Here is a 27,011-nt window from a genome sequence, read left to right as displayed (position 1 = left end):
ATGGAGCTGAACAATCTTGTTATGTAACGGAGGACAGTTTCGTGTGCGCGCGCTCTTTTATGTGGAAAAGATGATTTGCAGAGGACTTTTCGAGGGATTAGAGGTTGTTATTTGATGGGATTTTAGATTTAAGGAAAGATCCAATGTTTTTATGAACTTTTTAAGAAAGATAGTATTTACTTTTAAGTGGCAACAGACGTAGGAATTTTTTTAGCTCCATGGTTAATTGTTTATCCGTTATTATATAGTATCGTTTCCACGTTATTTTATTAAATTTATTGTATCAATTTCAAACTGGATATTTTCGAAACGAGCAACTTCAGTAACAGGAAAGTTATCTCTGCGTCGTCGGAATGAAATGCAAAATAATTGTTTATTCACAACCACGCTTTCGTAAAACAAAGTGTTTGCCGCGGTAAACACGTCATAAACAATTCCGTACACAAGATATCTGCCATGGCCAAGAGCAAACACTTTTTCATCGAAAATTACATATTTTTGTTGTGCCAATACGAAGCGATCGAATTCGTATAAGAATCGCGAGCCCATAAATATGAACAAGTATTTGCACTGACTCACTCTCTCCAGCCTATGTACACAAAGGTTTTCGAGTGGGAACGTATAGGAAATCGTTCGCATCTCACATGAAAACGTGTATCACCTTGCTTCATACTTTCGACCATAAAATTTACATTCTCGTTTACAGTTCCGAGAAGATACAAACATGTACATGTTTAATTTCTTCCTCTCCTCGACAAAATAAGAAGTTCTAGCGAGTGCAAACACGTCGCAGCGATAAAAATCTAACAAATTTTTGAATTAATATTTAAGGAATACTTCGTCCTCGACGAATGCATATATTTCTTTCACTACCTATTTAATAATCAAAATATAACTTCTTGCAGAGGTGTGCAAAAATAACAACATCGTCGACGATTAAACAAATCAACGAAGCCATACTAATTCACAATTTATACATACATAGAGACGTCTAAATAAATCAAATTCGAATGAATGAATCGTATCAACAAGAGCATCCACGGCTCTAATAGAGCGCACCACGAACTTCCTCCGCTGCTCATTATCCGTCCGAACAAAAGATCTTCCCAGCGAGAAGCTGCGCGGCACAATACAGCACGCTTTCTACCCTTCCGGCAGCAAGGGTAGAAGACGTCAGCGTATCAAGCCGCGACAGGTTTCGAAGGCTCGTTTACGTCGATTAACCGAGCTTTGGCCTCGTTACACACGGCGATCCGCGAGATCGCTGTGACGACGACTGTAAGTCGCTTCGTCCGGCTCGCTTGTCGCTTATCGAGAAGCTGTCTAAACGCTGGTGGACGCGCGGCAACGAGGGCCAGGGTCTAGGAAGCCGCACGTCCAATTGATCAACGCTAACGGAAGGAAGGTCCGAGGTTTATGTTAAAGAGGCGAACAGCCGACCTCGTTCAACCTCCGCAGACCCAAAGGAGAAGGCGCGGCGGCGCACCGTGCAGGCGTGTGTGACGACCACGTCGCCGGACCTTTTTGTCACCGTGCCACTGGCGGTTCCCTGGTCGCGTGCCGGACCGGAATCCGTCTCTCTTTCTCGCGCGCCACGGGACGTTCCCCCTTTTTTTCCTGCAACACGGTGGACAGGTCGAACCTGCGTGCAGAGGAGGGTCAATCGAGGATTAACCTGGTTACCACCCGAGGGGGATGATAGAGGAAGTGACCGCGTGGTCGCAGGTGCCTTCCGGATTTCTGCGAGTATTCCTACGAACCGATGTAAACGACCTGCGAAATCAATTACCTGTTTCCTTTCTTTTCTTTTTCTTTTTATTAATTTCACTTTCTATTAATAATCTTTTGTCTAGACACGCGATGGAAGGAGGAATGCGGCGATCGAATAGTTAGATATCTCGTTAGAAGCGTTAAGCAGCCGGTATCAGATCGCCAGATATCTTGTTAGAAATAGCGAAGGGGTTAAATCTAACTATTCGGATATTGTATAAGACACCTTCCGCCCACATTTCCTACATACTTGTACGAACTTGGAATGAAAGTCGTTAGGCAGGCGGTGAAAGATAAAATCTGTGAATCAATCATGCGGCCATCGTATTCACCGATCGAGCCCTGGTGTACCCTCGCAGGTGTCGCGAAATTGCTTTGGCAGGCAGGACTTCCAGGTGCAAAGACCTCGGCTGAGAATTTCTATTTAATTCCGGGAATAACAGTATACGGGCAGGAGCATGGTGTGCGCCTCTCCATCGACAGTATCTAAATTACAAGCGTAATTCCTGGGAGACAGCGATCTGCGAGACCATGAGGCCACCTCGTTAACTACTCCTGGTAATTGCTCATACTTGTCCCCTTTATTTTCAGCGTGAACCACTCGATGGAAAGCTCGATCCTTGACGTGTATACACACGCCCGCGTAAATCTCCACCATTGAGATTAACGAAGAATCTAATAAAGAATCCTGACGGGACCATAAATTTCATACAAATACTTCTATTACTTTACGAGAAGATTTTTAATAGAACAGCACAAGTAGAGTGTATTTTCTATAATGTATAAATCACGAATATTCCAATCAATTTTATTGCGCTATTATGTTAATCGAGTGTTTATACGTATAAAGTTTGAAATTAGATGATTCTCTTTGACAACCCTCGCTAACTACTTCGATTTTTTCAGCCTTGTATATAAACGTCACAGCTGTCCTGAAACATTTGAGAGAGCGAGGTTGCACGTCTTACTCGCGTCCCTCGCGAATAATTCATCAGATTATTAAAGCGAATAAAATCGACGGAGAAGAGAGGCGAAAGATGGTCGACGATCTTCAGGCAAACAGGTGAGTACTTAAACGCCTTCCTTTCGCCCTTTTTTTCTGTTTCGCTCCGACCTCCCTTGGCGCACCCTCCGCCACCCCTTTCCCTATTCGGGAAGCACGAATGGTTGAAGCTTCCAGGCGGGTGAAAACTTGGCGTTACCCGGCCGTACTCTGCCGGCATAAAGTTTACGAGGGCCCGGTAAAATCGGTTTTATTGGCGTGCAGCCGGCTCCTCGGAAATTCCCGGGCAATAAAGCAATTAAAACGCTTTTGGCCCCCGCGCGCTTCTCCCTCGCAGCCGTGCGCTTTGTGCAGCGAGGCCGCGGGGGAGTCCCGAGTGCAATTGAGAATTTTCCATCGTCAGATCGAACAGTATCGGCACAGGAGGATCGTAAACGCGCGCGAAATCGATGGCTATACCTGTCCCAGGCTACCTAACGGAACATAGAGGAGCTCGACGAGTCGCTAATTGTCCTGGTGATTTATTAAATCCTCCGCCGGACAAGCCGGTGTAAAGTAACGTCCGAACAAATTTGCCTGGTAAATTTGCCGAAGGAAACAGGGATAAACCGGACGTGAACGACACCTCGCGATTTATAATACCGGCGTCGTAAAGTTTCTATAAATTAGAGTTGCTTCGTTTTACGCGCAGTTATAGGGACCCAGAGAGCTTAACCGAATGACTGTTTTGTTGAAAAATTGAATGATTTCGATTCACAAATCTTGTACTTGTAATTTTATTACAGAGACGAGCATTTTTACGACTACGACGTATCGTCGATCCCTTTGTACGCATTTATAAATGTAAATGCTTCGTTGAATTCGTTGGTACCGTACGCAACTGAGGAGCAGCGAAACTAATCCCAGAACGGGCACATATTTCATCCGGACAAAATAACCGATCGTTACCAATTTTCGTGGCGCAAAAAGGGAATGTTTAATCCGGGCTCTGGGGGACGCGATTTATTTTCATCAGGAAATCGCATCGTCTTCGCGATAGGAGACGATAGAGGAGAAACGTAACGGTAACAAACGTTAATTTGTGCCCCCACGGTCGACGTATCGAATTATTGTGGCTTTCGGTGGATCTCCCCGCCCCGGTCCCCGCGAACACTTAGGCCAATCGTGAATCAAATCGCATTAGCCTCGCAGATGCATATTCATGGGAAACGTATGGCAGATTACACAGGTTCCGTTGCACCCCGCCTACCGAAGGGGTGTTTTGCATCCCTCCACGGTAAGGGGTTCCGAGCATATTTATCGGGGCAAAACGACGTCGTAAACGTTGAACGATATTATTCGCCCTTTTCTCCTTTCGTTACTTTCACCTCCCCTTTCGTTCGTGCCGTCTTACGATTTTCACGTTTCGCCGTCCTGCCGTCCGTACGTCCCGCTTTGTCGCCGCTCGCGTTCCAACGGACGGAATTCGATTCGACCGGCGAGCCCCTCGAGCGTACCTCGTGACGAGACAACAAGCTTTTTCATTTCTTCGCGGGAGAAATCGTTTCCCGATGGCGATGGGACGTAACGGCCACGGGGATCCTCGCGTTTGATACGGATTTTGACAGCACGGTAATCGTGCTATCATCGGGGCAGACGGTGAAAGCGATGGGGAGGAATATGGATTTAGGAGCGTTCGTTTATAATTTGATCGCGCACCGTCGTGCCGTGTCGAGTGTTTTCGATGGTATTGTTCGGTGAGAGAATTGGGTTGACAGGTTCGTGAGCTGTTAGAAGAGGCTTTAAAGAATTTAATCATTTTATCCGCAAACATCCGCGTATATATTCTTAATACTAAACGTCAAATAACACGCGTGGCGTAGTTATCAACATAACAGAGAGAAGCATCTGAATATTAGTCTATATTATTTCTAGATTTTCCTGGATCGAGTTCCTTTTGCGAAACAAAACTCGAATAGATACTTAGAATCGAAACTTGTAACAGAAACTCGAAACTTCGCATGTATCATATAATCGAACTTAAACTCGTCGATAAATCAGTATTTCAACGTCGTTGGAATGTCGCGGAGCAAATTCGCAGAGCCTCCAGCTGGCGTTTCCGAAAACCTCGAATCGAGTGGCTGCGGCTAGAAAAATTAGCCATGGGATCGTTCGCGTCGTCGCCAGCGGGGAAAAGCTCGATTGTTCCCCTGAAAGAGGAAGAAAGAAGCTCGCGCGAGAATAGGAATCGAGCGCGAACGAAGAAAAGGTACAGAGGGGGTCGGATGATTATCCGAAGTTCATCGGTCCTCTTCACGAACTCGTGAGCCCGCTAAGCCACGCATTAGAAACATCCAGGCGGAGTTATTCAGGTCGTGCGACTCGTTTCTACTGGCCGGAGAACGCGCGTTGATTTCTCCTCGAGCGTGTGCGTGCATGCGTGCGCGCGCGTGTGCGTGCAGGCTCCGTCTGATCGTGAATGCCGCCGAAGGATTATAGGGTGCGAGTGTGACGAGTTCCTCGAGGGCCATCCTACGTCCTCCGCCTTCTCCACCTCCGTCTTCTTCTGCTCCTTCTTCGCGCCTTCGCGTCCTTACGACCGTCGGTTACGCGAACATTGTGTCACCGATGGGATTATCCCTGCTCCCTTTTCTCAGGATGGGGACGGGTTACATGATTTCGCATCGTACGCGCGATCAGGCGCACGAGCCATTCGGTAAAGCTATCAGATTCTGTGGTGGCTGCGAGTCGACGGAGTTAAAGCGTTTGCCACGCGTCGTTAAGATGATTGTTCGTTTCAAGGTGTCGTTATTGGTTTTCAATATCTTTAGTAACATTGTCGATAGTTAACATCAGGAACGTATAATACTACGGCTATCCATTTAAGACACCTCGACTACCCGTTTTCCAAATGAACGACAAAACATATTTTGCAAATCCTGGTGCCACAATAAAATTTTACCATAAGTCTCCCAGAGCCGTGAAAAAAATCATCCTTCTTAATCCGGTCAATAATTCAAAGAGCCGAGGGGAGGCAGAAAGTATAACCTCGTCAGGAACGCCACGTGCTCCTCCGTATGCGGGCGAGTCAGTCAAAGGGTGAAAAAACAGAATTTTACGAAGAACCCCTGGTGGTTCGCGGGGGTACCATCGGAACGGCTGTGCGCCTGAAATAATATTTCCGCTAAAACAATAAAGATTTCGAAGGTCCGCGCGGACAATGGGCTCGGTAGTCTACCTGTGGGATTTTCGTGCGGCTCTGCCGTGTCCGAAACGAGACGCAAGCTTTCAGGGAAAACGGTAATGCGATTAGTCGCGGGGCGCAAAGTGAGGCGCGCTGGGGAACCGTTTGTTCTTCGACATAACTGTTAATTCCCGACGAAATGTTATTTGTTCGGATGGGGCATCCGCTTTCGACAGCCACATTGTTTTACAGCCACGGTATTAATGTCATTTGTGGATTAAGGCGACCGATCGATCGGACGTTTGGGAGTAAACCGCTTTCCCTACCCCCCCTGGCTATCCTGCTGCCCGTTAATTAGGCACGCTGAACGCTTCTACGGGAATTATCGTTCGCAAATTCGCGTCTTAAACCCAGGGGATTGGAGTTCGAGGAACGTCTCGCTGTTTTGGATCAACTCTTCCGTGGAAAATTGCGCGCGCTGGGTATTCGCAAAATGTTTGGCTAATTGTTTCGACGGACCATAGCAGATACGTCGAGTGTAGACTTCGCGAAGTTGACACGGAAATGATTGTGGAATGGTAAAACATGGAACTTTGTAAATAACCGTTTCAATTAACCTGTCGCTACCTACGCGAGCCGAAGTCACACTCGAACGGACGTCAATTACCTACTAGAATTCTGAAACGTGCAATCTTGTCCGTAAAATACGACCGTCCACTGCTTGGCATGGTAAACATGTGTCCGCGCATTCTCTCGGCTGCATGCGCCAACGTGCATACATATTCGAGCGGACACGTCATATTGGTAACAGAATTTCGTGGAAGCATGTGATTCAAACTGGAGGCGTTTTAAAAATTCCGTGCACGAGCCCGAGGTCTTCCACGGACGAACACGAACGAACGGTGGGGACGTTGGCTTATGGCCGGCACCGAAGACGATCTAGGATAAACTAGCGAAAAAGGAACGACCTCCCGCGGTGCGTAGAACAATGGCACAGAGGTACCCCGAGCATCGGAGATCTTGAAGTATTTACGATCTCGAGCTGAACTTGAGCGCGACACGAGATTATCGATGCCTCCGGCTGAAGTTAAGATCATGCGAGAACGAGGGGGGGAAACGAAAAGCCGGGAAGAAAAATGGTAGCTCGAAACCGTAAAGGGTTAAAATCGATATTTCTAACCATACTTTGAAGCAATTTCCTAGAAAATATTCCGTATACAGGAGTGTATATATTTTACGAAACAGTTGTGCCAGTGAAGCGAGGCTTCATTTCTCGAGGAATTATGTATGAAAGAATTTCTTGAAAAATGTCAAGATTCTCTTTCTCAAGAGAGGTGCGCCTGGAAGAAATCTGTTTTTCTTATTCATCGCGAATCGTCGAATGCTATGGTATCATTTATACGCGTTCAACAACAGATTTTGAGAACACTCGAACAAACGAACCGAAAAATCGCTGGGGGTAAGGAGTCGTTAAGGTTCGTCGACGAACGTTGTTAGGATCGCACGGGAAACGAACGCGGCGGAACGATAAGAGAATGGAACGCGAAAGAAACGCTTATGTACAAAGAGTCTCCTCCCGGGATACTAATGAAGCTTACGCTTAATGAATCCATACCGGGCCCTTGAAGATTTCGAGATAACGCTGATGGATACTCTCGCGCCAGGAACTCCTCCAGAAACGAAGATTACCCTCCCCCGGGCAGGACTTTCTCCGTTGCCCGGCGTGGCGGGACAAGCGGACGAGTCGCTTTGAGAACGGCACGATCCCGGGGACCCCGTTGGATGTCGGTAGGAACGGTGCCTTCCGTTGCGTCCTTTTGCATACCAAAAACGAGCGTCGATAGATTTACGACGGACTACGTCCGGCAATTATCACTTGTCACGAATTAACCGGGGAAATCTGTGGCTCCCGCGGCGAGAGATCTCTTCTTTTCCTGCGAAACAATTTGAAGCCCTAATTAAGTCACGATGCGCCCGCCCCGGAGCCATGAATGGACGGAACAAAGGGGTTCTCGAGGACAGTTAATTATTTCGTGTATTGACTCGCCGCGGTCCGAAGTTTGCGAAGTGCGTGGATTTTTAGGGCTCGAGGGTGATCGCTCGGTTTCACCTGGAAGGATCGTTAATTGCGCGGCGCGCAGACCCACCCAGAGGGTGATTCTAGAATCAACCAAGTAAAGTGATTGATTCATTTATCTTGCGAATTTTAATAAATAACGAGTAGAACTCCTACTTTGCTCGTCGTACAAGTTAGCAATTTCGAATACACTTGTCTCGGTATCCTAACGATAGCTCTCTACAAACAATAGGTTCGACGAGTAAGCTGATCGCTAACAAGAAAATGCTAGCATAGAAGAGAAAAAGAAGAAACGCGTTCAACTTATTTCCGCGCGATTGAATCGGCCTTCGCCGAGCAGCGCCTAACTCCCCTTTCCACTCTAATTAAGAATCAGCTTATACATCATGAAATTCCGGCCGGTTCGACAGGCGGCGTTTAATCGATTGATACGAGGCCAGCGGGAGTTCGTGCAAACTCGAGGGATTATTATTCCCGTGGACGTGTTGTTGGCCCGCTTTCGTGCCGCGCGCCACGGTACGAAAGACGAATTTCGACGAGAGCGGCAGAGGGCCCAGGCTGCATAGCTACAGATCCAATTACACGATCCACGACTCGATCGACGTGGAACAATCGGCGACCAGGATGAACGTCCAACGAGGAGGAGAAGTCTACCGGGCAACTCTTGGCCGTACGCCTCGGCCGGGCGTCTCTCCTGTTATTTGCCGAGCTATCATCGGGAGAAGTTTCGCGGAGGCCTCTCTCGGACCCGGCTACGAGATTGCTAGCCTTCCTGCGCGCGGCGTAATTACCAAAAATCAAGCAAAACGAGCGAAAAGCCATCACCGGGTTCGACGGTGTTTCTGCAATTTTGGCGCGGGGCCATTGACACACGCGCCCTGCCCCGACATTTTTCTTCGAGACGCCGCGCGCGCCGTGCCAATCCGATTCCACGCGAGCGCGTACGACACGTCCGGCCACGGAGGAATCTTCAAGGAAAAATGGCTCAAGTTTCGTCATAAATATCGAAACGGTCAATGTTATTTACAGAGAAGATATTTGTTTTTCTTTTCTCCCGCATATTTTTCTACGACCATTATAAACGTGAAGGAGACGGGAGAAGGAATGTCCCGTGCATCGAACGCTCATTCCGATTCACCCCTATCGGTCGCGTCGTTCGTGCCACGAACAGATTCGCCACGCTTCATCGTGAAACCGCGGCGCATCCGCCAATCTGAAAGAAATTACGCCGTCACGCATCCGAGCTCCATAAATCGCCTCGAAGGAGCCAATTAAGCGGCGGAGAACCATCGGGGGAACAGGTCTCGCGGAAGGCGAAAGTGCGGCTCGCGCGATCGCCCGCCGCCGCGAGAAAAACGCGCGGCAGAGTAAACAACGGAAAAGTGGAATGGCCCCGGACAAAGAGGAACGCGCGCGCGTGTATACGCTTGCCCGGTTCGACCAGGCACAAAGCGGCAAAAGATCGACGAAGAAGAACCACGGCTACGGAAACGTGCACGTTCTTCCTCGCCGTGAAAGCCAGACAGAGAGGGAGCGAGCGGGAGAACGGAAGGGAGCAAGAGGTTTTGCCACCTTCGTGCGCTTCGCGAGGAACAGGTGAGGGAAGATGGAAGAGGGATAGAGAGAAAAATATTGAAAGAGCAGAGAGGGAGGAGAAGAAAAACGGTAATACGTACAATTGACGACGTAGAGAGACAGAGAGAGGCTTTCGTCTTTGAAAAGGTTTCGGCTTAGCCTTTTGCCACCCCCTCCTGACCTCCGTACAGCCCCTCCTCGGGCGAATTTCCTAACGTTTGCCACCCGCTGCGCCCCTGCTTGCTCCACGGACAATGCTTGTCCGACCGTTCACAGCGACAATCGCACGGAAATCGTGACGGTTTTACCGTCGCTGGAAATCCATGCCGAATCTACCCGACTGCATTCATCCGGCTACGTTTTCCTCTATCTGTCTTTCCGTATCTTCCAGCCCCACGCGCACCGAGCGTTACCTCTGACGTGTCGCTACGACGACGATCGCAGGAGGGTACGTCTCTCGCCGTGAGAAGGGGTAGTATTTCCACCGGTTCGCCTGGCGTTTGATTAATATCGCGAAACGATGAAAGTATACACGCTTGAAATAGTAATTCTAAATAGAAATTTAGAATTATTACAAATAAAGATAGTAGGAACAATATGTTGACACATATATACATTAGAAAAGAAAATTATTGCGTTGCGATAGAAGAAGGGGTTGAAAGAATAGATTTCTTATCTTTATTTCACTCAAAGTGTGTTAAAAGTTACCTAACAAATGTTTCGAAAACAATTTGCACAGAGTTTACTTAACGCAAAAAGCTGTAATCCCTACATAGGGGTTGCGTCTGCAGAAACTTTTTAATTTCGCGCGGTAAATTTAAACGAATAGCCATAATCCATTTTTCCTAAACAAGGTTCAGGCCGGTGTAATTCAGCCAGAAATTTCTCATTTCAAAAATCGCTGGAACCACCCCGCACGGGGGGACTAAGGAGGGTCCTGCCGTCGTTCGTAAATATTAATTCATGCCTGACCATATTCGACGGGACGCAAAACGCGGACACTTCGCGTTTCCCCATCGGAATTGACTGCGTTACATGAAAGCACGTTTGCGGGGGTAGGCGGTGGCAAACAAATCCAGGGATCGTGGCACTCTTGGGACATCGTCCCTTATTCTCGGCCCGTGTACGTGGCGATTCCGGTCCCCTTGATTTTATCCTTTTTTCTTTTTTTTTTTCTTCTCTGGAATACAAGCGTCGTTGATCCTGGACACGGTATAAATAATTCCTCGAACAAGATCCCAATGAATCACCTTCAAAGGGACTTCGTTGGTGCGTCGCGACAGCTTCGGAGTGAACTCGAAATTTTCCAGCGAATTCCTGTTTCGTTTATTGGGAAACATGAGAGAGAGCGGAACCGGTCCCCCGTTTCATCTAGTTTTATTGCGTTAGATGTACGGAAGGGAGCGTAGAGCGTTTCGATCGTAAAGTCTTGAAAAATGGCTTGTTTTTATCGTTCGCGAGACTTTAGATGCAAGATACTATACATTCGTGATATTATAGCAACGATACGCTGGGAGCATCGTTAAGCTAACATGAAGTTGTCAAGGGTTGATGTAGTCTCGCCTAATTGAAAATTAAGACAAAAGAGGAGCTCTCGGTTTGTTAACAAATAATGCAAGTTCCACGCTCCATTCCCGTTCACGTTCCCATGAAATACTCCTCTCGCATTTGCATCCGTGCCTCGCTTACTCATCCAGCACGCTCTCCCACACTCGTCACATCCGAACTCGCGTAGGTTAATCGCTCATTGTCAATCACACCAGTCGCGTTTCTTAACCCCGTCAAGATTTATGGGACTCGGATAAGCGTTTCTGGATCGCTTTCAGCGCGACTAACTTACGGTACGAGCGCGGCGAATTTTTCGAATACGATTTAATTGTGGTACAATCGGAGTGAAACGTAAAATCGTTCGAAGTCCGAGGTGGTTCGCGTGTCGGCGTGAAACCGTGACTCCAGATTCGAGCCCGTTAATTTCCACCGCTTTCTCTCGGAATCCAACGGTGCGGTTGTGCAGAGGAATCGCGCGGAAGCAGCTCGGGTCGCAGGTAGCGGTGGTAACGCGTAACGGGTTCATAATAACGCGGGCCGGCGATAATGAGAAAGGAAGCGGGTCTCGCGCGGCGGGGTAATAAAAATAAATCACGGCCAGTCCGAGTAGCACGTGGTTGCGGGGAGTCGCGGTGGTAATCGCGAATTTCGGGAAAGCCCTGCCACCGCAAAATGCGGGAAAACTCGCCGCAATAAAAGCCAAACGGGAGCCGAAGAGGAAAAGAGCCAGAGGGCGAGAGAAAGACGGAGAGGTAGTAAAGAGACAAGAGGGCTGATGGGTGAATCGTAGGTAGAGAGACGTCGAGAATGGTTTCGAGATAGAGTCGGTGGGACTAAGACAGAGGTATTCACTCACGATGTAGAGCGGGTGCACGGTGAGTGCACGTGTTCGTCGGGACGCGTTCTCGTAGCGAGCAAAAGGGAGAACGCTGCACGCTAGGTGCCGCACAATGCACGGTTGGCCGGCTCGTGCGTTGTAGAAAAAACGGCCCGGGTTGGCCGGAGGGTGGCCCTAGGGTGGCCAGAGGTGGCAGCCACCATTTTTCTCGTGCGAGGGCAGAAATATGCCTGCATCGTCGCAATTAGTTGCGCGGCATGAAAAAGGAGAACGCCGAATGGCCGCCGCGGCGGATGGACGGGCCGAGCAGGAAGCCGCTGTTAATCTTTGCGCGTCGTAATGGCGGGAAGTAACGCCTCCCTCTTCGCGGGAAAAGTGCACTTACTTGCAACGGGCCACGGGAGCAGCGGCGGTTCTGTCGAAAAAAAAATTTTTTGGCCCGCCACCGTATCAGGTCGGAGATAAATCGTAGCCGGCCTCCGCGCTTTCGGCCGCCATCCTTGTGAATGCCGTTTAAACGTGAATTACGAGTTACGGGATAATTAGGCGCGCTGAAGAGGCTCGATCGATCGTAGCCATCGTCGACGCGATTCGATTAAACTGAAAATGATGACGGGACTTTCTTCTTTTTTTGTTTGCATTTCGTACGTTTCGTGTTTCGAGGAAAAAAGCAGGATGCGTGAATTGGGTAGATTGGTTCGAACCGGTGGATCCATCCTACCGGGTAAATACCGTTGCTTGGGAAAATCCCAATTAGACCGGCTGAACGGTACTCGATGCTAATGTCGAGCGATTTCGGAAAGGTCGCTCGGAGCGGTCGTACACGGAAAATCTGGATCGGAACTCGATGAACTGAGCTCTAATCCCCGCTGCCACCTGAACAAACACCGGTCACCGTGGTTCTCTTGTCAAAGAAGACTAATGATTCGACGGAATTTCTTGGCCGTAGCGTAAAACTAGTTCGTAGAAATAGTGAAGATGCCCTCGAGAAGCCACGAACTCGTGTAAGCTACTTCCGCGAACCGATAAACTTCTCCAAAAGTTCTTCAACATTAATCGATTATCGGCGATACAGCGGCAGTTACTCGAGAATTTACGCACGAACGTTAAAACAAATCTTTGAACGTCAATATCTTTATCTTCGAAGCTTCTCATTTGTCGCGAATCGTCTAAAGAAAACAACGAAGCTTGCGAATTTCCCGAGACCCATTACCGAACGTTCTCTACAGAAATTGGCGCGATCTTCAGAACGTTCTCCAACTAACGTCAACCGTAAGATCGAAAGGGGAGTTCCACGTCGGTTTTCGAATGTAAATTCTGTCGAGCGACAGGCCAGGCTATCGCAGACTGGAAACTCGCCGAGTTATCCAACGTAGGAAGAGTCCAGGCTTCGAAGGTGGTGGCCGACGTAGTGTGTGGCTATCGATCACTGGTCCACCCCTGTGGGCGATGGTCTCCTCCTAGCGAATTCTCTCTCCGTCTCTCGTTGTCGGTCTCCGATGATCTTCCTCTTTCTCTCGCCCCTTGCCAGCCCAGGCTGCTCTCTCTCTCTTTCTTATCCTCACCCCCGCGAGTTACACCGAATTTACCTAACGTAGGCGCGGTAGGCAGTCCCTCTTTCTCTTGTTCCTCTGTCCGTCTTCCTTTCTCTCGCGTCCTCTGTCCGTCTCGCCCTGTCGACCGAGTCTCTTCCGTTTTCTAGCCTTCTCTGGTTCGCTCCCCTGGTGCCAACGTCTCCATAGCCCTGGACCCTTTGAGAGCTCTCCTCGAAGAGGCCTAGAGAGGTTGGCGCGAGCGAGACACCTCGTACGGGTCAGTAAAGGAGAGGAGACGGAGAATAGACAGAGACGGTGGAGATAGCGCGGCGGGACGAAGAGAGATAGAGCTTGTTATGGACGTGATGGACCCTTCGTTCGTCGTATATCTGGGCAAGTAGACCGGGCAGAAAGGGGGAAGAGAAGCTTTTAGAGCTTGGAATATTCACGAGGCCGTGGCTTGGACAAGCGAAACACATCCCTCGATATCTGCTCCTTCTTTCGACGTCGCACCCCGAAATCAAATCGGCCGAAGACACGGCCAAGTTGATCCCTTGACATCCTGAATCGTTCTCGCGACGCGGCCGCGTATAATGGAACCCCCTGGATGCTCGATGATAGACGTCCACCAATCGGAAGCAACGAAATATTGTTTCTGGTCGCTCAACCTTGTCCGGGAGGATATCGTCGGTATCAGCTTGGGGGAGCACGGTTTTTCGAGTCGAAGGGAAGGATACACGAATTATCTTGGCCAAAGAAAACCGAGACCAAATTATTGCGGACTAAATTTGATGTCTACAAATTTCTGATTACCCGTTTCTACGGATCTTGAGACTTTTGAATCGAACTTTTCGTCTCCCTCGAACGCTTTCCTCGGAATTCTCCCTGGCGTTTAAGCGCTACTCACGAAACTTCCTCCAAGTACCCGAAATTCAATTCCGACGCGACACGAATGGCGTGTTTAATAATTGCAAGGTCATCTTTAAGCGGGCATATGCAGTTGTGCGGCATTCACGGCGAGTGTTTGAACTTCTGGGGGCCAGAACTTGCGCGTCCACGGACGCCTTTTGATTTCGTATTCAGGGTACGTTGTCCTCCGTGGCGCCGAGCATTGCCTACCAGCAGGAATTGCGAGGTCCTGGGAGCGACTTCCTCGGCAATCAACGATGGTCCGCAGTCGGTGTTTGTCTTCGCGCGTGATTGGCGCCTTGCTTTGCCGCTTCTGTTTGGTCCACCGTTAAGGCGTCCCGGCGTTCCCGTCTACACGACTGTTTATTGACATTTAACTTGGGTAACGAGCGTACGCAGAGCTGACGTCGTTACAGGATTACTCTGGAACACTGGTTCCCGTCGCTATAGACATTTATCCCTGCAAACGAGTGTTCCATTAATTTTACCGACAATCAGACGCGTTACCTTTAATTTTCTCGAGAATCAATTCGCTTTTTCGAGCAAAAATTACGTACGCTCGATACCTCGGACGTTTCGGAAGTCTCCTCGAAGCAATACGTTCCTACCGGATTGCCTCGAATCATTGAAACGCGGACAATTCCGTTTACGAGCGGCAGGCTGTCACGCCATACGTGGGACACGTGTTAACGCACAGCAGAAACAGTGGCACGGCTAATAACAGCGTGCAAATCATCAAGAACCCCGACGAATTCCCTCGGTCCATGTGTTGCAGAATTTATGGATTCCGTTCGGTAGGGCCGGCACAATTCACAGAACGCGTGAGAATTTTCCTCTACCGTGCGCAACGCCGCGCATGTGCGTCCGTCTACACGTAGGCTAACCGCGTCCAACGCGCGTGTGTCCGTACTTACTTCCACACGTACGTGTACGCGTACGATATGAGGTCCTGTAGGAATTCACTGGCGGGCGTAAATTCCCTGCTCACCCCAGCCATCTAGTCGCTGGCTCCCCTTGGGTGGACTCTAAAGTCCACCCCCTTAGCTAGCCGCCACCCCATGTCTCTCGCTCTTTTTCCTTCGTCGATCTCCCTCGTCTCTCCTCGTGGACGACGACGACGCCGCTTTCTCTGACCACCTCGCCTGCCGGCCGCCTCCAGCGACAACATTCTGCAGCCGGACGAGGGTGGCCACCCCTTCCGAGAGAACGGGCCGGGGGACAGTGACGCTCAAGCTCGAATAACCGATCGCCACGGCGATAAGGAACGTTTCTTTTTTTATCGCCGACTCTCTTTTTGCCGGGTTACCGGACCCCTGCGCGGCCGCGGCATTACTTCGGCCTTATTGCTTTTAATCACCTGACGGGTCGCGCGAAAGGCTCCGAGGAAAGCTCGAGGGTGCGCACGGGGCGTTAGGTCGGTATCTTCTTCGGTGTTTCTTTTAAATAGTCTGCCGTCAACTTTTCACGTCGATGAGCCAGAACATATTTATTCCACGCGCATTCTGTTCAGATATAAAGTCTCGTTGGGCCTCTCTAGTCAAAATTGATACGATCGTGTCTGATACTAGGCTGATTAGAGATTTTCCATAGAACTACGATACGTACACCGATGAAACTAGTTCCAATTATCGTTCCTTTCTGCCTGGCCGGTATCGACTACGAGAGCTCCACGAAATAACAATCTTGATGCAAATAACCTGGGAATATAATCGTGGCACCTTATCGGTGTTTACGGATTCCATGCACGTACGCACGGAGAACATCCTGAGCCTGGTAAGTGGCGTATGGAGATATCCAAAGGGGGGTTGGATAGCTCGAATGGCTCGCGAGGGTGCCGGTGAAGGGTGGTACTGTGCCAGGGAAGGGTGAAGCAGGTGGATGGGCACGGTGGCGAACGAGGAAGGAAGAAGAGATACGGGGACGGAAAGGCGACGCGGGAAAACGGGAAGAAAGAGAAAGGGCGAGGGGTCGAACGACGGAGGAAGTGGGAAAGGATCAGAGTCAGGGGAAGATAAAAGCTAAGAGTGAGAGTGAATGTAGGAGCGGCGAAAGGGAGCGAAAAAGAGGGAGAATTAGATGGGGTCGAGAAACGTGGACTCGGAAGATGGTCTCTGGACCATCCTTACCCCCTCTCCCACTCGCTGGTATTCACTCGGCTCTCCTCTATCGCGCTTGCTTTTCTTTTCTCTCGCGCTCTCTATTCAAAACACGTCGATACGACAAGAGATTTCTCGTGTCGCGGAAAACACGTAAGACTTGGATAAATCGTGTACGAAACCGCGATGCCGTTCGTATCAATCGTTTCGAAATAATTATTCTCCGTGGCACGTTGCGTTGCATTCCGCAGCATCGTCAGGCTGGGCCTTTTAGCGCTCGAAAGAAAAAAGAAAGGAGGAGAGTTATTTGAAAACAAAATCCTCTCCAGCGAAACTCCAATTTGAATTTGGTATTCGAATAAATTTGCCGCGGCATATCGATTTCTAAGGGAGTCTGCATATTATGCAGAGCTCCATCCGCGGAATGGTTAATCTTCCGTCAATTACGTCGCGTCTGGGCCCCGCGTACGAAAGAAGAGCCGCTCAGGAGTGGATTGGCCAGCCGTTCGAAGGACGCCTCTGCTCGCGGGCTAATTCCACGGTTGAGCGACAGCCAGCTAATTTTTGCTCGGGGCCAATTCCGGCCCCGCGTCCTTGGACGGGCTGTTGCCGGTTTAATAATGCAGCACGCCACTGTGTCAGTGTGCCAATCCCTCCCCGGGTATCCGTGACAACTGACAAGTCGCTCGCTGGCCAGAACGCGGCCTTTCCGCTTTGGAACTTTTATTGGTCCACGGCCGGACGATATTCCGCCGGCCGTTACTCATTTTCGCCGGCGAGACGAGAGCTGGTCCCGGTAACGCGCGAGTTTCGTAGGGGCGGGATCATTCAGAGGCCTCGCCACCCCGTGAATTATTCCTAAGGTGACTTTGGGCTGTGGCTCCTCTCTGTCCCCCGCTCTAGCTTTGCCGATTTTTAATTGCCTCCGCGCTGCCCCGGTGCTTTGGAACTCTGACGAGCTGCACCAGCCCAGTCGTCGAAACTGTAACGTTCTCCTTTCGCCGCGATTCGTCGCTCGGTTTTGCTCGCGCGTCGTTCCTTTTTGTTCGACCGCTCGAGAATCGCATCGATTTTACGAACGAACGGGTATGACAAGTTGGTCTACAAAGTTCCGACGATGTCTCCTAAGATATTTAGCAGCAAGTTATTCGGGAATCACTCGCGGGGGATATTCTTCAAATATTTAGTTGATTGTTGGGTAACGGCAGAGTGGACAGGGGGAAAGTTTATCTCGAGGTTGACACTTTTGATTGAAACGGGGCTAGGAAGTGGAAATTACCGCGAAGAAATGACATTTTTAATTGCGGCGTACCAAGAAATTATTCGCGAGCACGTCACGGAACTATGGAAATAGTTTATAACAGGAAACTATATTTAGTGAATTTAATCTTCCGGTTATTCTATTCGTGATAAACGATTTCGAGATCATAATAAGATCGCAATTAACACGGTTGCTATTCCAGCAAGCGAGCTGCGAAAATGCTGAATTTATTTATCTCACGACGGAGCTCCAAAGTAAGACAGGCTCGGCAGTCCGCTGTTTGGTCAAGACAAAGGAAACATTCATTAAGAAAACGCCATTAGGAGTGAACCTCTTTGTCTTCGTCCCTTTCGCCTTCTTCTTCGTCTACTAGTTCTCCATCTTCCATTTCTTCTTCGACTTGCTTCGGTTAATCCGTCAGCTGAATACGGAACTGCCGCCGTACTAATCAAACGAAACCGCGAATTGATTCTGTCAGAAGAAGAACTATCGCTTCGCGTTCCTTCGATGAACTTTTCATTATCATTTTGTATCGATAAAAGCGCTACGCACACTGGTATACCGTCGAAACTCGGAAAAGCGCTGGTAAATGGCAACGATCGTTAATTACAATCGCATAACTCGATGGCTGTTAATTGTTGGGAATTTAGAAACGTAAAAGTGTGGATTAATCTGAAACTAGTTTGAATGTGAAACCGCGTCATAAATATGGGAATACGTCGTGAAAGACCGGTGCCGGAGAGTTTCTCGTCGATTATCGAGAGCTTTAATGGACCACGGCGGAGGAAATATTCTGTTTCTGGACGAGGCGCGCGCGAACGAGCTAAAAAGGGAGGAGCGCGAGCCCGGAGAGGACGGATAAAGAGATATCAACGCGGATTTACTCTCCGTATCCGGGGCTAGCAGCTCGGGAAGTGCTCGTTCCTCGATCCGGCCGTGTCTCAAGGATGGAAGGATCCTCCGCAGATATTCACCTTCGAATCCTGAAGAAACGAGTGGCCGCGCCGAACTCGATCGGCCATAATTTACGACGTCGACTCGACGTACCAGCCTGGAACGTTATCGCGCGATTCTGATCAGCGGCGAGAGGGAAAGAAAGGGTGAGAGCAAGAGAGTGAGAAAGAGAGAGAAAGAGAGTGAGAGAGACTTCGACCCCGCGATACAAAAAACCGTTCCGAGATCTCGTCGAGGTCGTTACTCGAACGCGCTCGAGTAATGAGGGACTATCGAAAGCGAAGGCAAAGACGCGAGATTCGAGAGCGTTGCACGTGTTTTCTGCCCTGATCACTCATTAGTTAGCGGTGGTGGATCGGGAGTCAAGAGCGAAGCGGAACACGCCGTCCGCGGTAGAGTAAATGGTAACGATTCGATTGTTCGAACGTTCGCGATCGTTTACGCCGCGTACTTTCTCTCGCTGCTTTGCTCTCAATTTTTCCTTACCCTCTTTATTTTACCGGGTATCTTATTACACGCGCAGCAGAGATCGCGCGGGTTTCTACTTTTCGAATACTTCTTAAAATCACGGTACAAATGTACATGGTCGAACGGCCGAGAGACAGATATTTCTGTACACAATCGTTTCCTGTTACGCGAAGATATATTATACGGAATTCTAATTCAGATACAGTATCATAAATTCGATTGTGATATCGATGTTTGTTTCTTAATGGTTTAAACCTGTTCCGAAAGTGTTCCCCTGATAAGAATCCCCGTGTCCATTCAAAACTCTCCGCGCAGTTCCCCGCTCGCTTATGGCGCTTATAGGAGAACACGCGTTGTTTTATATACACGGCGGAGAAGAGGAAAAGTTGCGATAAAATTTAAAAGCACTCCACTTTCGCTTATATTCCCATTTCCTCCCGCGCCGTTCCACAAAAGAACAAGAACAAAAATCAATTCCCCAACTCGATTTCAACGGCCGGTAAGCCATCAAAAGTCCTGGAAACCGTTCACGAGCTGAAACTTTGAAACTCGCCCCCACCCCAGCCGTTGTTTGCAACCGATCAAAGCGTCGTACTTCCGTATCGTTCCTACGATATCAAAAATCGCTCGAGCGCCGCCACGGTTCCCGCGCCCGGCAAAAGTTCCGCGGCCTCGCGTAACGCGTTTGTTGTTCTCCAAGCAGAAATTCAGAGATCGTTCGTTAGCGTTCAAACTCCCCGCCGGCGTTTTCACCCCTCGTTTTCAGTGATCGATCATCCGTCTGTTCGCAGAGAAGGAGAGAAAAATCGAGGACAGGTGAGAGTTTCCCCTGAGTTTCGCCTCGCCCCGGCACGTTTCTACCTGGCCCGTTCACCGAGCAAGTGCGCCAACTGCGTTTCCCGAAAAACTATTTGGCGAAACCCGCCGTGGCGATGTTCTCAGCGGGAGATCCTCTCGTTCTCTGTCTTCCTTCCCGTCTCGAGAGACCACGCGAGTAACGCAAGAAGCGGACACGCCTCTTTCCCTCTTTAACAGATCTCGCTCGCAGATATCCCGACCTGGTTAAATTCATTTTCAGGGACCTCGTGTAATTAACGTCTTCTTCCATTTGTCTTCCCCCGTGGTCGTTAAGTACGCTGGAAAAACAGCTTTCTACTTCGCTGCGATTCTTTTCCTTACTGACAGAGGCCATCTACGGCCTCCCATTCTGACCGCGTTGATTTTTCGTTACTCGATTGTTTGTTCTACGAGTGCGAGACGTCCGTGGCGTCGTCTCGAACGTGGTATTATCGCAGCGTAGTTGATTATTCACCAGTTACAACAAATGCAACGGTTTATAAAGATTCATAAATTTTCAAACGATCAACTGCACGGGACAACGAAATCGGATCATTTTTCAATCTAATTACAGCTTCGAATGGAGCCGAGTAATCGGGGACTCCTCGCGTGCTTCATTATTTATCGACGAGCACCATGTCATCCGACAGTAAGGTGTAATTAACGTTCCTGAGTGATTCGACTACCCATTGTCGGGACCGAGAACAGTGTCGGATAAAGATAGATAATTTCCGTGTTTTGTTGTGCCTCCTTTTTTTTTCAGCCGTCCACGAGGAACACGGGGGTGGAGCTACGTGGACTGACGTTGACTGACGTTCAACAGACGTTTCCCATTATTTTGAATAGTAGAAAATCGACGATTCTCCGGAGCAACACGTCGCCGGTGAATACGCGCCGCTACTTCCACGAAACGTTTTCAGTCCGTGAAACGTAAGACTTTCGTCATTGTACGCTAGTATTTTCTCAGAAGTTCGTGAGAAGAAGATTGAAATGGCGCGTCTCGATCGGAGCGCACGAACGTTAACTCCTAATCGTTTCGAGTTCGGCCAAAGTCACAGCCTATTATCAAAAATATATGTATGGTAACAAAATTTCATCCCAAGGAGAGAGAAAAATGAATAATTCCCCGATCTAATTCACTGTCAGTGTAGCAACGATTTGTAACCGAGGTTATTCGAATTCCTCTCGAGTAATTAAATCGCAGAAATTTGTCAAGAGAGAATCCAGAAATACCCGAGCTGCGCGTACTTGCATACCTCGTCGCTAGGTTCCTTAAATCCAGCCTCGTATAACGACAGCCGAATTTCTTTGAGCCCGACGGTGCCAAAGAAAATCAAGGCTGCCATTTATTTTTCAGCGGTGTTTGACCAACAGTTCGCAATCTCCAGGGCGAATCTACAGGACACGCTGTCGTCTCGCCATCTTCCCTTCTCGGCCGTCGTGAGAAGAGAGAGAGAGAGAGAGAGAGAGAGAGAGAGAGAGAGAGAGAGAGAGAGAGAGAAGAAACGGCGGAATTGGCCCGCTTCTTTTTCACCCCTTCGGCCTCAGCCAGCAGCGGCGCCCTCTTTTTTCCCGAAAATAAACTCGAACCCGCGCTTCCGTCTACGGCGGTGCAGGACTCTAGGCGGTACATATATTTCTTCTATTGTCTAGCCTCGGAGTTTCCTATTGTTTCTAGAAATTTATCGCTTCACGGGAAGTTTGGCCACGCAGAAGCGGGTGCTTTCATCTTGAGCTAACGACGACGAGAAGGAGAGAGAGAGAGAGAGAGAGAGAGAGAGAGAAAGAAAGAGAGAGAGGGTGTGTGTGTGTGTGTGTGTGTTCGCGCTGGCCAAGAGAGAGGGAAGAGATATAGATTCGAAGCGGAGGCGATAATTAGTACTTCTACGAAATTATTTATGCCTGAAATAAATCAAGGGGAAAGCTTAATTGCTTCCCTCTTTGCGCGCTCGCGATCCGACCTGGACTCTTTTCTTTTTCACCTCTTTGTGCCCGTCTCTGTGGAATGTCGCGGGATTCGCGGCGAAATTCACGCTGAGAAAAATTCACCGGCCAGTCGTTGTGGTGATCGAGGTGGACGTCTCGACGATTTTTGCTGCGCTTCCGTTGGAAGCATTACAGGTGGGATCGAAGTAAATTTTGATACGATTGGAGCGGCTCGGAGAAGGTGGATCAGGTGGGACGTTTGATTTATTAGGAACTTTAATGAGAAACATCTGGCCATGTCTAATTCGGCATCTGATTTTTAAACGATGCTTTCACAGAACTTAGATTGCAATTAAATCTGCTATGATATATTTCCATAGCGGTAACGCACACGCTTCGCATAACGCGTGACTAAAAATAATAACTAACGTAAAGGAAAATAATTAAATAATTAAGAAATTTCGTAGCACATTTACAGAGTGCACGATAATGTAGGGAAAAGGGGTGGAATAGTGAATTCGCGTTCCAAGGGAACGATTTTATTCTGAAAATCGTATGGAAGATCAGGATTTTGTGCCGCAGTCCATTCGAGCAGTGACGGAGGAGAATTTCAAAAGCGTTCACCGTCGAGGGAGTAGTGGGCCAAGGGGGAGGGTGAAGAGTGGATAAGGAGTCGTAGAAGCTTAGAACGGCTCGGGGAGAGGGGGCAGGCTGAGGGCTTTGGCAACAGGTTTCACCCCCGTGGAAAGCCGCCATCTTTCGTCCGTACTACGTGCTTTTCGAAAAACGTTCGCTTTTCCAACGCGAAGAAGAACGGAAGGCCTCGTTCTGTTTCCCCTCTACGCCTCCCCCGGCTCCATCTCCCTCTCTTCGTCCATCTAGCTGGTCTTTTTCTCGTTCCCCGGTCCTTTTTTCTCCTTTGTCTCTCTCCGTCTCCGCGACGGTGGATGAACGAGAGGAGGACTCGTTTCAGTGTTTTGCGGGAAACCGGTTTCTTTCCTACTACGTTAAATTACAAGACGGCTCTTCAACTTTTCTTTCTCCCGGCTCGTTATTTCTCCTTCTTCCGAAGTTTATAGGAGGCAGCAGTTTTATTTACATTGTAGCCGGGTTACTTCGAAATCGAAAGTCGCCAGCGAAACAGGATCGTAAACACGCGCGGCTTTTAATATCGCTTCGACTCGCTTGAAATGTAATTGTCTTATTTCCCACCCCGTCCACGACGACGCGGATCGCCGCACGATCGCGTGAACCAAGGCGCGGGTGCGCGCGCGCGCTCGCGCGAGATCCTCCTTTTTTTTTATTTTTATTTCGCTGTTTCGGTAGATAATTCGCCGTGGACGCTGGCAGGATTTCACGGGACACCACGAACGAGGAATGCAGCGTTTCGTAGGGGGGGAAAGCAGCGTTGCATCGTTTGGAAACGATTTGAGGAATTTTGCTTCACTGTTGAAATATGATATTTGAAGACACGACGCTATTGGATGCTGAGAATCTTTTACAAACAGTGATACTCTTTTCTCAGCGATTTTCTCTTACTTTTTTTACAGTCGGGTTAGGCTGTTAACAGCCTTTGGTTGTTCTTTGCCCTTACGTGTCGATAACATGTTCCACCTTCTTAGTTTTTTTACATCGTATACTCTTCCCACACACACTATAGAAATGATAGTAACGATAACGAAAGTCTTCTGTTTGCGTGTATATATATTATCGAAGAATGATTCGGCTTAAAAATAATGAAAAATCAAAGCTATAACTATATGTACATTCTTCTTCTTTGAAACATTTCTATACAACACTTCGACAAATACTGTAGATGCACAAGGTGTAAATTCGCTTTCAAGCAAAAAGTGTCAGCAACAGGATAAGTAACAGTTTTTTCGCTGTTCCAGATACTCTGGCCAAGCGTGAGGACCGATGACCACGGTTTTTTTTCGCAGCCAGCGGGACAGCGACGCGGGGCGCACCCCTTTGAAACGAATTTTCAGGGAAAGCTGCGAAAAAAGAAAAGACGGCGAAACAGGAGGCGTCGCGGCGAAGGGCGAGGACAGCGAGGAGTGAATCGATGCCGACATTATGGAAGCCTCGGTTACAAGGTCGTAACTCAGCCACTTTAGAGTTTCTCGGTTCGTGGCACGCCATTAGGCGTCCTCTTCAGAAAAATAAATCTTCCCTTCCAGGAATTCCACGTAGACTTCGGGAACCTAGTCCCGGGGCAGAGTACACGCATAACGAGTCGACACCCCCGCGTCGAGGAAAATGGACTCGTCCAGTAGGGGTGGCCGCTACGAACCAACCCCCTCTACCCCGCCGGCATTTTCCCTTCGCTCTTTGGCCCTGCTCGCCTTCGCTGCGCTTCCATTTCGAGCGGCTCGAAACGCGTTTGAAACGCCGATGCGTCGATCGTACCAACTTCACCGATGCGTTTCTCGATGCTCGCGTTTCAGCATGCCATCCTGATGCTGAATTAAAAGAAGAACTCACAAGTTACTTTATTAGTTTCCAGTCTAGCTAGAATATTTCAAATAACCCAGCTGTTCAATTAATTCCCACTAATTACAAAAGGAGAAAGAGTGTCAACCATCGCATATATTGTCTACACAAGAAACTTAGTTCTGTTTTTAAATTACTGATACACGGATATCCGCGGGGCAGACGCGACGCGCAGGAGAGAGCGGAGGAAGAAAGGCAAAGGAAACAATTGGAATCCGGCTGCGTAGCTGTCATCAAAGACGTCCCGTCACGATTGCGAGTCACGAAGGAGGAGACCGAACGAATCCGCCGTTTAAAAGGGCCAGGAGGAGATGAGCGAGCGATACGAGGACGAAGAAAAGCGCCGGTAATCGTGGTCCTCCACTGAACCGTTTCGCGAGGAGAATCCGAGTGGACGTCTCGACAAAAGGAGCGCTTATATGCGAGCGTTCCTCGATCTCCGCTGCTGTGCTGGGAAATTTGAAAAATAGCCTATTCCCTCCGCCCCTCGAACGTCATCGGCATCGTGAACGGTCCTGGCCGCGTCGTTTCACCTTCGACAGCATCGCCGAGCAAATTTCGGAGCGGCTACGCGAACCTTCAGCCGGTGAATGGACGTGGAACGCATACAATCGGCGCATTGTAGCGTTCCTGGGAGAGGGCTCGATGCACCTACGGGAATAATATTTACTTCCGGCCGGCAGGCATCCGGTCTGCTCTCGCAACGTTCGCTCGGGGAGTAACTCGAAACCGTGACGGGTAGCGGCGCGGTTTTCCCCGCCCGGATGGACCGTTTCGCGACGGGGTGTTGCACGAGGTGGTAGGTGGAGGAACGGACGAGGGAAAAAAATGATTGTTGCTTTCCATTCACTTGGCCACCGCGAAAAATTGTTGTACAGTCAAGGGGGGAAGGAATTACACGTTCCACGTTTAATCGAATTTGAGGACCTCGAGGGTTGTCCGACGCGCGCCGCAAATTACACGACGATGAGTTTCTTTTTTTTCCTTAGGGGTCGAACCCTTTCCCTTGGAGCCTGCGCAGGTCGACGGGGTGCAACTGTTGAGTTCTCTTTGACGGTGTTCCTTTGGAAAAACGCGAATCCGTTCGAGCGTCGTAGTTCGACTGGGTTCGAAATTTAATCGCACCGCGGAGACTTGAATGCTGGCGCAGGCGATGAAAGACCGCGCATCTGGGAAGCGCGTTTCTTTAATTCGAATTGCATCGCGCTGTGGCTGACGAATAATGCTTTTTAAGAGAAGTGTTGCTTTAACCAGTTAAAGAATTAGGGCGACCAGTACTTTTATCAGGTTCAAACTGCAACGCACCTGAACTTAAAGAGAAAATTTTAACGCTATTAGCACAAAAAATAATTCAATCTAAAACACCAGAGGTTATTTTTTCAACAGAATCGTTTCACGTACAGTGGTACGTATAAAAATGGTTACCGTTATTGTATCGAACAGAATAAAATCCGTCCTAATTATTGCGTCTGCTGGTACGTTTCAGACAATTGGGAGAACTCCGAAATAAGCGAAAGTAAAAGTTTTCACCGTGGCCAGGCTCGGTTTCGCAACGGTACGATAATTAGGCGACCTTGATCGAACGGGGTAAAGCAAGGATCGCGAGGAGGAAGAAAGCGGAGGAGGGAACGAACAGGCCGCGGTGGTAAATACGAGAAACGGAGAGAGACATTGCGACGGGCCGAGCGAGGGCACCCATTTACTGTTGGTCTGTTGCAAAAAGCATTGATGATACCTCGAGGCACAAAGAGCAATGATAGAGAGCAACAGATAAGTGCAATTCGAGTTGCAAAACGTTGCGGCGCATGAAGAGGCATTACGGCCGCTCGCAAATTACTACGCGGGGTAATCATAATGCGATCGTAATGCAACGCGAATGACTTGATTTCGAGCGTGAGCCTCGCCGTTGCGAGATAAGCCCCGGCCATTACGCGAAATTAGCGATTATCGGACGGTAATTCGTAATTATTACTTGGTCGTAATGCGAATTCGCGAGGACCGCGGCGGAGTAACGTCCCGGGTCCGACACGGCTGCGATGCACGACCCTGCGCAGGGAATTTCAACGAGGAAACAAGCGGGAAGCGTGACCGTCGAACGTTTCCCCGGATAAATCGCGGCTAGCTTGTTGCGGTATCGTTTCTTCGAACGCGAAATAGTCGCGGGAGACCCTTGGCTTGGTATTGGTATTTTCATTATTTGATCAGGAGGCGAGATACAACAAATAGTGGAATTGTACTTGCACGTTTGGGTTCTGAAAATCTTTCGTGAAAATAATTTCATAGAGGTAGACGTTACTCCAATCGTTATAAATTCAATGATAAAAATATACGTACGATTAGTCGGAGAATGTAACGTTTTATAACAAATAATTTCAGTCGAAGTAACAAAAGTATCCACCGAAATGGAAAGAAACCAACGATCGTAAAGGGAAACGAAGCGATATCTCCTGCAAATGGCGGGCAGCATTTGTGCTAGGTTTTCCAAGGCGCTCCGAAAATTCGACAGCTAGAAAAACGCGATGCTTCAGGGAAGCACGGGAAATAACAATAGCTGGAAA

At 48.9% G+C, this 27,011-nt stretch overlaps 1 protein-coding gene and 1 long non-coding RNA gene across 2 annotated transcripts in view; one reads left to right on the top strand and one right to left on the bottom strand.

The window, feature by feature from the left end:
* Positions 1-27,011, bottom strand: part of Cwo (transcription factor cwo) — a 377,930-nt gene that overhangs the window by 314,363 nt on the left and 36,556 nt on the right. The window lies entirely within an intron of this gene.
* Positions 1,895-24,369, top strand: LOC143425453 (uncharacterized). The gene is made up of 3 exons (XR_013102041.1): positions 1,895-2,328; positions 2,677-2,833; positions 23,853-24,369. It is a non-coding gene; the product is annotated as an uncharacterized LOC143425453 (long non-coding RNA).

This window comes from Xylocopa sonorina, chromosome 7, assembly GCF_050948175.1.
Source record: "Xylocopa sonorina isolate GNS202 chromosome 7, iyXylSono1_principal, whole genome shotgun sequence".
Lineage (NCBI taxonomy): Eukaryota > Metazoa > Arthropoda > Insecta > Hymenoptera > Apidae > Xylocopa > Xylocopa sonorina.
Note: the sequence above shows the minus strand (reverse complement) of the source record. Positions and strands in the feature narration are given on the sequence as shown.